This window comes from Heterodontus francisci, unplaced genomic scaffold (assembly GCF_036365525.1).
Source record: "Heterodontus francisci isolate sHetFra1 unplaced genomic scaffold, sHetFra1.hap1 HAP1_SCAFFOLD_419, whole genome shotgun sequence".
NCBI lineage: Eukaryota > Metazoa > Chordata > Chondrichthyes > Heterodontiformes > Heterodontidae > Heterodontus > Heterodontus francisci.
Window position 1 is genome coordinate 1242899 of NW_027140453.1, and position 14566 is coordinate 1257464.

The following is a 14566-nucleotide window of genomic DNA, read 5'->3' on the forward strand; positions in this document are numbered from 1 at the left end:
CAGCACAATACAGCAACAGAATCGCATTGTACAGAGAGACACAGAGACAGGAAAGGCACCGTCAGGATGTGTGGTTATCAGAGTGCAGCTGTAAATGTTTCAACATGTTCACGGATGCAGCAAGAAAGAGAAACAGCCTGTTCTGTGGGTTTACCCTACACACATTTGTATTTTTCCACTCCTAGGGCTGAGGCAAAACAGTAGGTTAAAGGGTAAGGTAGCAAAGTGTTATGTTACTGGGCTAGTAATATAAGGGCCTGGGCTGATATCCTGGAGATGTGAATTCAAATCCCAGCATGCTAGATTATTTCTATTCCCTTCATTAGATAAAGCTGGAATTGATGAAAAGCTGCTCTCAGTCACGGTGAACATTAACCTACTGTCTTGGACTAAAACCTCATCTGTCACAGAGAGAGGGATACCTGCCATCCTTATCCGGTCTGGCTGAAGAGGTGACTCCAGTCCCACAACAATATGGTTGATTCTTAAAGGGCCCTCTGAATTGGCCGGGCAAGACAGTCGCTCGTACAAAAGCTGTGATGGGCACAGACAGCAATGGGGGTGGGCTCATCGCCGCCTTCTCAAGGGCAGTGAGGTGGTGGGCACTGAATGCTGCACATCAGAGGCACAACCACATCCTGTGACTGAAAGCAGATAGAGAGATTCAGAAAGAAAATAGAATAGAGGCCTCAACACGGGTGTTTTTACACTGCGTGACCATTCCCCACTCCCAGACACATCATCTGGCCTGTTTCAATCTTTCCCCTCACTGCTCCGTTGCTAACCCCAGCCTCCTCCATTCACGCGATACATGCACAGTCACTTGGGGGAGCTGCCATCCAGCATCCCTCATTAACATTCCCCAGTAACCCTCCATCCTAAACTCCCACAAAATGCTCATGTGCCTGCTGTGTTATTTCTACCAGCTTCACCAATCCCTTTCCACTCTCAATATGTTGAGGGTTTCCTCCTGCTGAGGTTGTTGTAGAATTTTTTGGTGTTTTTCTCAGACTGAAATTGTTGTTTTATTTGTTGGTGCCTTCTTCTGATTGAAGTTGTTGTTGAAATTGTTGCTGTTTTTCACCTGTTGAGGTTGTTGTTGAATTTGTTGGTGTTTATCTCCTGCTGAAGTTGTTGTTCAATTTGTTGCTGTTTTTCACCTGCTGAAGTTGTTGCTGCATTTGATGGTGTTTTTCACCTGTTGAGGTTGTTGTTGAATTTTGTGGTGACTTTTCCTGCTGAAGTTGTTGCTGCGTTTGTTGGTGTTTTTCATATGTTGAGGTTGTTGTTGAATTTGTTGGTGTTTTTCTCCTGCTGAAATTGTTGATTTTGTTTCCTGCTAATGTCGTTGAATTTATTGGTGTTTTTCACCTGCTGAGGTTTCTGTTGAATTCGTTGGTGTTTATCACCTGTTGAAGTTGTTGTTGAATGTTCTGGTGCTTTTTCCTGCTGAGGTTGTTGTTGAGTTTGTTGGTGTTTTTCACCTGGTGAGGTTGTTGTTGAGTTTGTTGGTGTTTTTCTCCTGTTGAAATTGTTGTTGAAATTGTTGATTTATTTTCCTGCTAATGTTGTTGAATTTATTGGTGTTTTTCACCTGCTGAGGCTTTTGTTGATTTTTTTGGTGTTTTTCTCATGAGCTGATGGTACAAGGACGAGGGGACATAGGTTCTTTTGCCCATGATTTCAAATCTGTGCCCCTCTGGTTACCGACCCTCCTGTCACTGCAAACAGTGTCTCATTACTTACCCTATCAAAACCCCTCATGGTTCTGAACACCTCTATTGAATCTCCTCTTCACCTTCTCTGTGAAGAGGAAGACAGTCCTAACTCTTCCAAACTCTCCAAATAATCTACACCTCCACACATTGCACCCTTCAGGGGATTCCCGAACCTCTGGAATTGCTTGCACATTGCAAGTCATTGCTGTCCATTCAATATTCTTCACAACTAAGGAGGAACAATGTGCTTTGCATTGAGAAACAAGAGGTTCTATTGGACGGTCATGCAGTGACGGCATCTCCGCACTTCAACACCAGAGGAGGCGCAGAGGGAGGTAGAGAGGTCTGCAGAGTGTGACAAGGGGGCTGAGATAGGAGGCTTCAAATTCCCACATCATGCTGTGTACTGTTTACCTACACCTGCTGTTTCTGCTGCTCCCAGGTTATTGCTCCTATTTGGAGGGTAATTCGGGAACCAGTTAATCAGCTTTGAACATCAGCAACTCTTGTTGATATGAAAAGTTTCCAATCAGGTAAATCCTTCAGAGCTTTGGTTTTGCTATTGATTTCGAGCAGATTCAGTTCTGTGCAGCGGACACCGAGCCTCCAGACATTCTCTGGTTCTTTGATGAATCACCTTCAATCCGTGTCCCATGTTTACTGACCCTTCTACCATTGCAAACAGATTCTCCTTATTTACTCTATCAAAACCCTTCCTGATTTTGAACCTCTATATCAAATCTCCTCTTAACCTTCTCTGCTCTAAGGAGGACAGTCCCAGTTTCTACATTACTAATACAGCTGTCCTATGATGGGGAAGGTTTATACAGAGAGGTCTGGCTTAACTATCCACTCACTGGCCACCTGAAATGCTGATTGGTGAAATGAGTTCTCCCCCATGAGTTTCTACAGTCACTTCACATCACATATCTCTCTTTAAAGTACATATTTGTCAACCGTTCCAATCTTTCTGAACATCCCCAAACCCTGCAATAGATGGGACTTTGCAAGTCAGTCCTGTGTCATTCTAATTCTTACATTCAGACATTGGAAAGGAGGATCTGATTTGCTTGGATACACAAGGGTCGTTCTATTGGTTGCCCTTGCAATAACGTCACTTGCACCCTAGATGACAAAGACATGTGCAGGACCAATAGGACTGCAGTGTGTGTGAGAGCGGGACGAAGCTGGAAGGTTGAAAGCACGGTTCACATTCCTGCATCATGCTGTGTACTGTTTACCTCCATCTACTGTTTCTGTTGCTCCCAGGTTACTGCTCCTACTTGTAGGGAAATCCGGGACCGGATTAATCTGCTTCTGGACAACATCAATTCTCGTTGTTGCTGAAAGTCTTCAAACAGTTCGGTCACTTGGAGGATTCTTCACTGTTTGAAGCAGTGAATTGTTCTGCTCTGGAATACATTGTCTGAAAGCCGGGTGGATGCAATTGCAACCTTTTCTTTAAAAAAAAAGAGAGACCTGGATAAATTCCTGAATGGGCAATATTTGCAGGACTCTGGGTAAAGAGCAGGGGAGTTGGAATATTTGGAAAGGTTCTTCAAAAAGCTAGCACAGGGGCGATTGGCCGAAGGGCCTCCTGCTGAGCTGTATCATCTCTGGCTCTTTAAATGCCTTTATTTTGGGTCCTAATTGTTTCTTACTCTGTTCAATAATAAATGTAACTTGCCTTGTTCGCCCTGCCCATTACCTGAAGGTTGGCCAGTCCTAGGCAGCTGATTATGGGCACATTGCCCACAATGTCAATGAGCTGACCCAGTCAGTGTCGCTGGACTGGCGGACGGTGCAAGGACATTGCAATAGAGCCAGTGTTGGCGGCGGGGAAAGTGGGCAAGCTGGCTGACTTTTGTCCTCCCCAGCAATGGGCACAGAGGCCAAGTGCAGCGATTTGGGCGCATCTGCAGGTGTGCCCAGCGGATACTGAGCCTCCAGAGATGACCGGTCTGTATGTTTGTTCAGTGAACTGATGGACTGTGGCGTGCATCGCAATTTTAAACATTAAGTATCTCTCTGTCCTTACTGTGCCTATTTAAATGTTTGATCCGATCTGTTTCTCATGTTCCTCCACAGCCCGGTCCAGGAGTGCCCTCCTTACTCAGTGGGGGAACCGGTTGATGGTCGCAGAGGGGACAACTGCGGAAATGCACTGTTTCCAGAATGACACCAACGAGAGTTACATGTACTGGTATCGCCAGCAGAGCGGAGCAGGGTTACAGCTCATAGTGAACTCGATTGGTACATCTGATCCCAGGCCTGAAGAGGGTTTCAAGGAGAGATTTAAAGTCACCAGACCCGATTTTAAATCCTGCAGCCTGAAAATACTGAGGGTGGATCAGACTGACAGGGCGGTGTATTACTGTGCTGCTAGTGATCACAGTGATTCAAACAGGTGCAGGGCTGGGTCAAAAACATACCACCCTCTTATACTGTGAGCTGTTAGAGAGGAAAAGTCAAGTAGGGAAACATGGAAACACAGAAAATAAGAGCAGGAGAATTCCACAGGTTCACCACCCTCTGAGTGTGGACATTTCTCCTCATCTCTGCTGTAAATGACATCCCCTGTATTCTGAGACTGTGACCCCTGGTTCTGGACTCCCCAGCCATCGGGAACATCCTTCCTGCTTCTAGCCTGTATAGTCCTGTTAGAATGTTAGAGGTTTCTACGAGATTCCCTCTCATTCTTTTAAACTCTAGTTAAGATAGGCCTAGTCGGCCCAATCTCTCCTCATACGTCAATCCTGCCATCCCAGGAATCAGCCTAGTAAATCTTCTTTGTACTCCCTCCATGGCAAGAACATCCTTTCTCAGATAATGAGACCAAAACTGCACACAATACTCCAGATCTGATCTCACCAAGGCTCTGTATAACTGCAGTAAGACATCCTTGCTCCTGTACTCAAATCCTCCTGCAACGAAGGCCAACATACCATTCGCCTTCCGAATTGCTTTCTGCACCTGAATGCTTGCTTTCAGCAACTGGGGTACAAGGATCCCCAGGTCTCACTGAACCTCCCCTTTCCCAGTCGATCACCATTCAGTTACTCATTGCCTTTCTGTTTTTACAACCAAAGTGGACAACCTCACATTTATCCACATTATACTGCATCTACCATGCATTTTCCCACTCAGCCAACTTGTCCAAATCATATTGGAGTCTTTTTGCATCCTCCTCACAGCTCACATTACCCCTAGCTTTGTGTCATCTGCAGACTGGGAAATGTTACATTTAGTTCCTTCACCCAAGTCATTTATATATATTGTGAATAGCTGGGGCCCAAGCACTGATCCCTGTGATACCCCACTAGTCACTGCCTGCCTCCTGGAAAAAAGACCCACTTATTCCTACTCTCTGTTTCCTGTCTGTCAACCAATTTTCATTCCATGCCAGTATATTACCCCCAATCCCACGTTCTGTAATATTGCACACTTACCTCTTATGTGGGACCTTATTAAAATCTTTCTGAAAATCCAAATACACCAGATCCACTGGTTCTCCCTTATCTATTCTACTTGTTAAGTCCTCAAACAACTCCAGTAGATTTGTTAAGCATGATTTCCCTTTCGGAAACAAATGCTGACTTGGTCCAATCCTGTTTATACTTTCCAGGAGAGATCATAAAGACAACTGTTCCTGGATGGAGCTTTGGGAAGTTTTCCAAACCCAGCAGAATGTGGAATATTCCAATAGATTCTAAGTGCTCCCTGTGTGACAGTTCAATATCCAAAGACTCATTTCAGTACTTTCCAAAGCAGAGGAAATAATCTCCAGAGAAGTTGAAAATCATACAGAACAGTAGAGGCTATTCGGCCCATCGTTCCTGTGCCAACATTTTAAAAGATCTACTTATTTCATCCCACGATACACTCTATCCTCAATGGGTGGCAGATATTTCCTGTTCAAATATACATCCCAATCTCTTTTGAAAGTGACTTTTGAATCTGCTTCCACCATCCTTTCAGGCAGTGCATTCCTGATCAGAATAACTCACCAAGTGAAAGAAAAAAACTCCTAATCTTCCCTGTTGCTCTATTAAGAATTCTTTAATTCTTGTCCTCTCTTTACCGCCCCTTCTGCCACTGCAAACAGTTTCCCCTTAATTACTCTATCGAAACCCTTCCTGATTTTGAACCTCGATCAAATCCCCTCTTAACCTTCTCTGCTCCTCCGGAGGACAGTTCCAGTTTCTGCATTACTAACACTGCTGTCCTATGATGGGAAAAGTTTAGAAAGGGTCCCCTGGTTTGACTATCCGCTCACTGGTCTTCTGAGATACCGAGTGGTGAAATGAGGTCTCCCCCGGGAGATTCTGCAATCAATTCAGGTGAGATATCTCTCTATAAAACACATATATGTCAACCATTCCTATCTTTATGAACATCCCCAAACATTGCAATAGATGGGACTTTGCAAGTCAATCCTGTGTAATTCTAATTCTTACACCCACAAATATGAAAGAACCATCTGCTTTGTTGGATATACAAGGAAGGTTGCCCTTGCAATGACGTCACTTCCGCATTGCTTCACAAAAGCAGGCTGTGCACCAATAGGACTGCAGTGTGTGTGAGAGCTGGACCAAGCTGGAAGGTTGAAAGAAGGGTTCACATTCCTGCATCATGCTGTGTACTGTTTACCTCCATCTACTGTTCCTGCTGCTCCCAGGTTACTGTTCCTACTTGGAGGGAAATTCAGGCCCCAGTTAATCAGCTTTGAGACACAATTCCTGTTGATATCGAAGGGCTCCAATCAGTTAGAGATTTACTGGTTTGGTTTTGCTGTTGAGGACAAGTGTCGTTATTTAGCGCCGCTGCAGTTGTGCTCAGCGATTCTGGGTATTAGCACATGACCCTGTGCTGGGGCGGCAGCGAGCTGATCGACTGTGGTGTGCATCGGGAGGTTTACCATTAAATCTCTCTCTCTCTCCTCATTGTGTCTGTTCTCTTTGACCCGATCTGTTTCTCATGTTCCTCCACAGCCCGGTCCAGGAGCACTCTCGTTACCCAGTGGGGGAACCGGCTGACGGTCGCAGAGGGGAAAACGGCGGAAATGCACTGTTTCCAGAATGACACCAACGAGAACTACATGTACTGGTATCGCCAGCACAGCGGAGCAGGGTTGCAGCTCATAGTGACCTCGGTTGGTACCTCTGATTCAACGCCTGAAGAGGGTTTCAAGGAGAGATTTAAAGCCACCAGACCTGATCTTAAAACCTGCAGCCTGAAAATACTGAGGGTGGATCAGACTGACAGGGCGGTGTATTACTGTGCTGCTAGTGATCACAGTGATTCAAACAGGAGCAGGGCTGGGTCAAAAACATACCACCCTCTTATACTGTGAGTGTTAGAGAGGAAAACTCAAGGAAGCAGAGCTCATAAAGACAGCTGTTCATTGATGAAACTTTGCAGAGTTTTCCATCAACTTTCAGAGTGTTGAAATAATCCAATAGTTTCTCAGTGCTCCCAGAGAGACAGCTCAAAATCCAGTTCCACACTTCAGTACTTTCCAAAGCGGATGAAATAATCTGCAAAGAATTGGACAATCATACAGGACAGAGGAGGCAATTCGGCCCATCGTTCCTGTGCCATCACTTCGGAAGATCTACTTATTTCATCCCACTCTCCTGCTCTTTCCTCAATGGGCGGCAGATATTTCCTGTTCAAATATATTTCCCAATCTCCTTTCTAAGTTAGTGCTGAATCTGCTTCCTCCATCCTTTCAGGCATCGCATTCCTGATCAAAATAACTCAACAAGTTAAAAGAAAAATCTCTTCAGCTGTGCTGGTATTGTCTGTGTGAGTCTGCATCTCTATCTTTCAGCTTGCAAGCAGCTCTTAAAGTGATAAATAGATGGCTTGGTTCTGCTGAAAGACAGAACTATCAAAGTTCCGATGGATAGATACATCTTATTGTCTTAGAATATCACCCTGTACCGTTTAAACTGACCATTGTTGTGTTTATTACAAATTTTACCCAATTTTGATCATCTGGTTAGCAATCAAGTTACTGCCACTTATCATCGACATTCCTCATCACAGAATCAGAGAATTGGTACAGTACAGGAGGCCATTCGGCCCATCGTGTCAGAACTGGCCCTCCGAATGAGCAATTCACTTAGTCCCATTCCACCGCCTCCTTCCCGTAACCCTGCACATTCTTCCTTTTTCATAAGTCCCTTTTGAATGCCCCGATTGAACGTGCCCTCATCATACTTTCTGGGCCTGCAGTCCAGACATTAACCACTCGCTGTGTGAAACAATTTTTTCCTCATGTCACTTTTACTTCTTTTTCCAATTAGTTTAAATCTGTGCCCTCTCATTCTCCATCCTTTCACGAGTGGGAGCAGTTTCTCTCTATCTGTTCTGTTCCGACACCTCATGATTTTGAATCCCTCTATCAAATCACCTCTTAGCCTTCTCTCCTCCAAGGCAAGTAATCCCAACTTCTCCAATCTATCATCATAACTGAGTTCCCTCACCCGTGGAGCCATTCTCCTGAATCTTTCCCTCACTCTCTCCAATTCTTTCATTTCTTTCCTCAAGTGCGGCTCCCAGAACTGGACACAATACTCCAGCTGAGGTCGAACTAGTGTCTTGTACAAGTTCAACTTACTTCCATGCTCTTGTACTCTCTGCCCCTTTTAATAAAGCCCAGGGTACTGTATGCTTTATTAACTGCTCTCGCAACCTGTCCAGCGCCAACCATGAATAATGCTTGTGGTTAATCTGCGTATCAGGATATTTTTATTGACAAACCGCTAACTTATCCATCTCATTTTCAGAAATTATATTCCGATATCCCTAGGTCGAGCAATCCCCACCTTCCTGGAATGCACTGTCTCATAACTGCATTCAATTCACGTACTTTGGTCTAACGAAGGCGCAGCAGGAATTCCCAGGCGCTGGGGCCGAGCTTTCAGCTGAAACTTGGTCCAACTGGTGGATGGTCCATCGAGCTGACTGAGACTGTCACTGGTGTCACAGTGAATCTCAAGAATAAGGTTTATCCGGCATCTCTCAGATCTGTACTCTCTGAATTAAACTGTGTTGGGTTCTAGCACTAAGCTAAACAGGGCACTGGTATGGAAGGCTGCATTCTGAAGAGGCAGGCTTAGGAATGCAGGATTTGCTAGATGCCAAAAAAACCCAGGACACCTCGTTCACCTTCTGGTATCCTTGTGGACCAATAATGTCGTTGTTGATGATGGTGGCCTTTGTAACAGCAGTTGTTCTGTTCCGGGGCGGGTATTCCAGCAATGATGCTCACCATAAAGCTGCTGGATTGGCGGAAAGAGCCACCTGGTTCAGTGATATCCTTTAGGGAAGGGATTTCGCCTCCCTCACCCTGTCTGGACTCACAGTGACTCCAGACCCCGGCAGCAGTGCTGTTCACCCTTCATTGCCCTGAGGAATGGGCCTAGTCAGCCACGCAGTTGCATTCAAGAAGAAGTCTGCTCAACATCGGTTAGACTTGGGAATAAACGTAGCCCTCGCCAGCCCTCATCCCGTCACAGAACAGAAATAAACCAATTGTGGTGACTTGATCTACAACAGGGCCCATGCATGAGGTGGGGAAAGCACCAAAATGTCAAGCCCAAAGTCCCTGTTCCTCCCAAGCAGGCAGCTCTTGTCACATGTCATGTCTCAAATCAATCATCGACTGCATCCCAAAAATGTTCCTCACTGAAGGAAATCTATCAAATCTGGATATGGATGGATCAATACCACGGGGCAAACACAGTCTTAGGGCCCCTATTGAAAAAGGAATGACCGGTGTCTCATTGACATACCTCCACATGTCATGTTAAACCTCTTCAACACTGACCTGTTCAGATGATAACCAGCCTGCTCTTGACAGAATTCCCTGGCGTTCTGGGAGGAATTTGTCCCAGGGCAGTTCCTACTCCAACACAGCCATATAAGTAGGGTTTGCTTGACTGGAACCCGGTCTGCAGTGAGAATGCACCCATAGAGATAACAGATAAGGTTCACAGACTCCCAATAGCTTTGTTGTCACGCTTCATATGCCAAAGGGTGGAGAATAGTTTTACTTTTATTAAATAAAGGCAATGATGTCAAGTTGTTCCTTTCTGATCTGTCCACATTTTGGCATCACAGAAAGATTCAACAGAAAGGAGATCATCCCGCCTCTGCTTGCTTTTGTGAAAAAATCTATCCAGTTAGTCCCACTCTCCTGCCCTTTTGCCATAGCCCTGGAAATCTTCTGCTCCAAGGATCTATCCAATTCCCTTTTGAAAGCTGAATCCCATTCCACTGCCCTTTCAGGCGATGTGTTCCAGATCATTAATACCCGTCCCAGTCAGAATCATTCTCCTCGTCCCGCTTCTGCTTCTTTTGCCACTGACCCTAAATCAGCACCTCCCTGGTGAGCGACCTTCCTGCCACAGAAAACAGCTTCGCTCTGTTCAATTTATCAAAACCCTTCCTGATTTCCAACACCACCTTCCTCTGGGTCCCTTAACTTTCTCTGCTCTGATTATAATTCATTCCGATTGCCTGGAAATTGCACTGAAATCGACAAACTTCCCTTATCAAGATCTGTTGGCCCGTAACTGGCTTCAGGGTTTGCCATGACGAGACTTCATGGTCAAGTGAAACACGGGATAGACCAGAAGAGAAAGATAATATTTTAGACCGTATGTGCTGTGATGACACAATGACCTGACACTGCAAACGCGCAGGAACCACTTACATCAGAACATTAGAAAATAGGAGCAGGAGTAAGCCATTCGGCCCGCCGTGTCTGCTCCTCCACGTAATGAAGATCTTGAGGATCTGCTACCTTCACTCCACTTCCCCGCCATATTCCTACATCCCTGGATTCCCTTGGTGCCTAAAATCTATGGATCTCATGTCTTCAATATTTTCATTGACTGAGAATCCAAAGCTCTCCGAATTCCAAAGAGTCATAACCCTCTGAGTGAAGACATTCCTCCTCATCTAAGTACGATAGACGACCCCTTATCCTGAAGCTTCGACCCCTTATTTCTAGGTTCTCCAGCCAGGGGGGAAACAGCCTCTCAGTGTGTCCCCTGTCAAACCCTCTCATCATCTTGTACGTTTCAAATGGATCACCTCTGATTCTTCCAGAGAATAACAGCCCATTCGACTCAATTTCTCCTCATTGGGCAGCCTTCTCCTCCGAGGAACCAATTGAGTGAACCTTCGTTGCAACCTCCGCTGAGGCAAATACATGCTTCAGTAGATAAGGAAAGCAACACTCTATACAACACTATAGGTGTGTTGTTACCAAAGTCCTAACTAGCTGCAGAAGAATTTTCTTACTCTTATGTTTCAAACGCCTTATAATAAAAGCTAACATGTTACTCGCCTTCCTAATTCCTTGCTGTACATTGATGTAAAATTATTCTGGTTCATATACACGAGTCCCTCTTGCAGTATCAATAATGAGAAGAATGTTGCTATTGAAATTACTCACCCTGTTGCTCGACCACTTTTGCTACAGCCCCAGATATTTTCAGATTGGACTGGAGTTCCCGAAATCTACAACATGCCGTCATTTCTTTTTCTTGGCTTTTATTAAGTGGAAGACTTTTAATGGGCTCCCGGCGCTAAGATTTCCCCCAGTCTTTACGGATTAGTGATGCTGTTCACATTTCCAACCTGCATTATGCGAGTGAAGTCGAAAGTGAGTTCCTGAGCTAATGTGCTCTCTAATTATTGAAGCAAAATTGCAGGGATGCAGATCAGAAGTCTTTTCCACGTGCCAACAAGATAGTAACCCTTTACTTGCAGGCTCCAAGATCAAGCAGCGTTATAAAACTCCCGGTCGGCACCCTGTCTCGAAATACCAATGTGAGGTGAATTCACATAACCAGGAATGAATTCCAACTGATGCATCTTAGATCCAATATTGGTAGCGGAGGGGTGGGTGGAGGGAGGGGGGGAGTTTTGCTCCACTTGTCACCATCTGGTTATCTTTGCACATGGCAATAAATAATCCTACGTCTCACTGGAAGTAGGTAGCATTGATCATACTCCGGCTGCGACTCGGTAACGCCAGATGAATGATCCAAATGGTAAATGGTGATGAAAATCATTCAGGCTCCATCGTATTGCCTCTGCGGCCGCCAGAGGGCGCGATCACTCGCTGAATGGAAATTCATTGTCTGACATCTGATCGAACTCGATTTGCAGCCCCGGGTTCTGCGTAGTACTGCGCCAACTGAGAATGACCAGATAATATGTTTTAGTAAAGTTGGTTGAGGGATGACTATTGTGCCTGGAAACCCTGGAGAATGCCCCTGTTATTCTCCGAAATAGTGGCTTTGGAATCCTACCCGTCTGCAGTGGGGGCCTCGTTTTAACATCTCAGCCAAAATAAAGAGAGTAACTCGGTGCGACACCTCCACACGGTGCAGCACTTTCTCTGTCCTGCACTGGGGGTGTCAGCCTAGATTTTGTGCTTAAATCTCTGTACAGGGTCTTCAACCCACAAACCTCCGACTCAGTGCCGAGGTGCTCCCCACTAAACTACAGCTGATATATAAAGACACATCAGAGGAAGTGGTCAGTCACACAGGATACTTTGAGGTTCTCCCATCTGCAGAGATGATGAATACGACACGGCCTTTTGAAACAGCCAGCACTCTGTAGACGAATCAGAAAACCAAGAGTCGGATACACATTTTTTGATGAGGTAACAGAGAGGGTTAATGAGGGTAATGCGGTTGATGTGGTGTACATGAACTTCAAAAAAAGCGTTTGTTAAAGTACTACATAACAGGCTTGTCAGCAAAGATAAAGCCCATGGAATAAAAGGGGCATTAGCAACATGGATACAAAGTGACAGGGAGCAGAGTAGTGGTAAACAGTTGTTGTTCAGACTGGAGGAAGGTATATAGTGCGGTTCTCCAGGGGCCACTGTTTTTCTTGATCGATATTAATGACCTAGACTTGGGTGGGCAGGGCACAATTTCAAACTTTGCAGATGACACAAAACGTGGAAGTATTATGAACCGTGAGGAGGATGGTGATAGATTTTAAGAGGATGTAGAATGGCTGGTGGAATGGGCGGGCAAATAGCAAATGCAGTTTATTACATAAAAGTGTGAAGTGTTTCATTTTGGTGGTGAAAACGAGGAGAGACAATCTCAAATAAAGGATACAATTCTAAAGGTGGTGCAGGAACAGAGAGACCTGGGGGGTATATCAATGTAAATTACTCAAGATGACAGGGCAAGTTGAGGAAGTGGTTAATAAGGCCGACTGAATCCTGGGCTTTATCAATCGAGGCATCAAATTAAAAAGAAAAACAAAGAGGTTATGGCGAACTTCTACATAACACGGGTTCTACCTCAACTGGAATATTACACCCAATTCTGGACACCACACTTTAAGAAGGATGTAAAGGGTGCAGAAATGTTTTAAGAGATTGGTTCCAGAGATGAGGGGGCTTCAGTTACGTGGATAGATTGGAGAAGCTGGGGTGGTTCTCCATAGAGAAGAGAAACTTGAGATTAGACTTGATAGGGTTGTTCCAAATCATGAGGGGTGCGGACAGAGTAGATAGAGAGAATCTGTTCTCATTGGCAGAAGTCTGGAGAACCAGGGGACACCAGTTTAAGGTAAACGGCAAAAAAACCCAAACAAACAAACGTGACAGGGGAAAACCCTTTTCAACACAGTGAGTGTTATGATCTGCGATGCACTGCCTGACAGTGCGATGGAGATAGAGTCAATCGAGGTCCAGGATAATTACCTGAAGAGAAACAAAAATTTACAGGACTACAGGGAAAAGGCCGGGGAATGGGACAAGCTGAGTTGTTAGACTGGTGGTGATGTTACTGGACCAGTAAGCCAACAGCCCGGGCTGGCGCTTTGGTAGTCGCGAGTTCAAACCCCACTGCAGCCTTCAGAAGAGTTGAAGTTCAATTGATTGAGATAAAGTACCAGTGACATGAATTATGACCATGAAACTACCTGATTGTTGTTGGTTCTCTAATGTCCCACAGGAAAACATTTGCCCTACTTACCCCCTTCTACCTGACTCCTGGTCCACATCAATGTAGTTATCACTTAACTGTTCTCCCAGTGCCACTCAGTTGCATCAAGTGACGACAGGCAAGTGCTGAAAATTGGAGCAACAAAACGCGAAATCCCGGTCGTGACAAATTCCAGTTACTTTTTCTGTGACCAGTTTAGTTCGTGTCTACCCGTAGAAGGAACATAAAGCGAAACTGCCGGCAGAATCAGTTTCTGGAGGACATGCTCCAAGTCCTGGACCTCCTGTTCACAAATGTGACTTGCATTTATACAGCGACTTCAGCGTCCGTAGAGAAAACGTCCCGAAAACGGTCCGGTTTGGAGGAGAGGGTGGTGGAGAGGGTTAGGGAGGGAATTGCAGAGCTGATGTCGCTGTCAGAGGAAGGAACGGCCGAGAAATGAAGAAGCGATCAGGGTTAGTGGAGCAATATCACCACCTACCGCCCATCGATCGCCAATGCAGCCAACTTGGTCAATTCAGTACTGAGGGGGTGTTGCACTGTTGGAGGGTCAGTACCGAGGGAGTGCTGCACTGTCAGAGGGTTAGTACAGAGGGAGTGCTGCACTGTTGGAGGGTCAGTACCGAGGGAGTGCTGCACTGTCAGAGAGTCAGTACTGAAGGAGTGCTGCATTGTTGGAGGGTCAGTACTGAGGGAGTGCTGCACTGTCAGAGGGTCAGTACTGTGGGAGTGCTGCACTGTTGGAGGGTCAGTACTGCGGGAGCACTGCACTTTCAGAGGATCAGTACTGAGGAAGTGCTGCACTGTCAGAGGGTCATTACTGAGGGAGCACTGCACTGTCAGAGGGTC

The 14566-nt window shown here is 45.5% G+C and overlaps 1 long non-coding RNA gene across 1 annotated transcript; it reads right to left on the reverse strand.

Moving 5' to 3' along the window:
* Window positions 1-753: 753 nt before the first annotated feature.
* LOC137359858 (uncharacterized) lies at window positions 754-13917 on the reverse strand. The gene is made up of 3 exons (XR_010971579.1): window positions 13748-13917; window positions 11191-11937; window positions 754-3177 (listed from the first exon to the last, which is right to left on the reverse strand). It is a non-coding gene; the product is annotated as an uncharacterized lncRNA (long non-coding RNA).
* Between the last annotated feature and the right edge of the window lie 649 nt (window positions 13918-14566).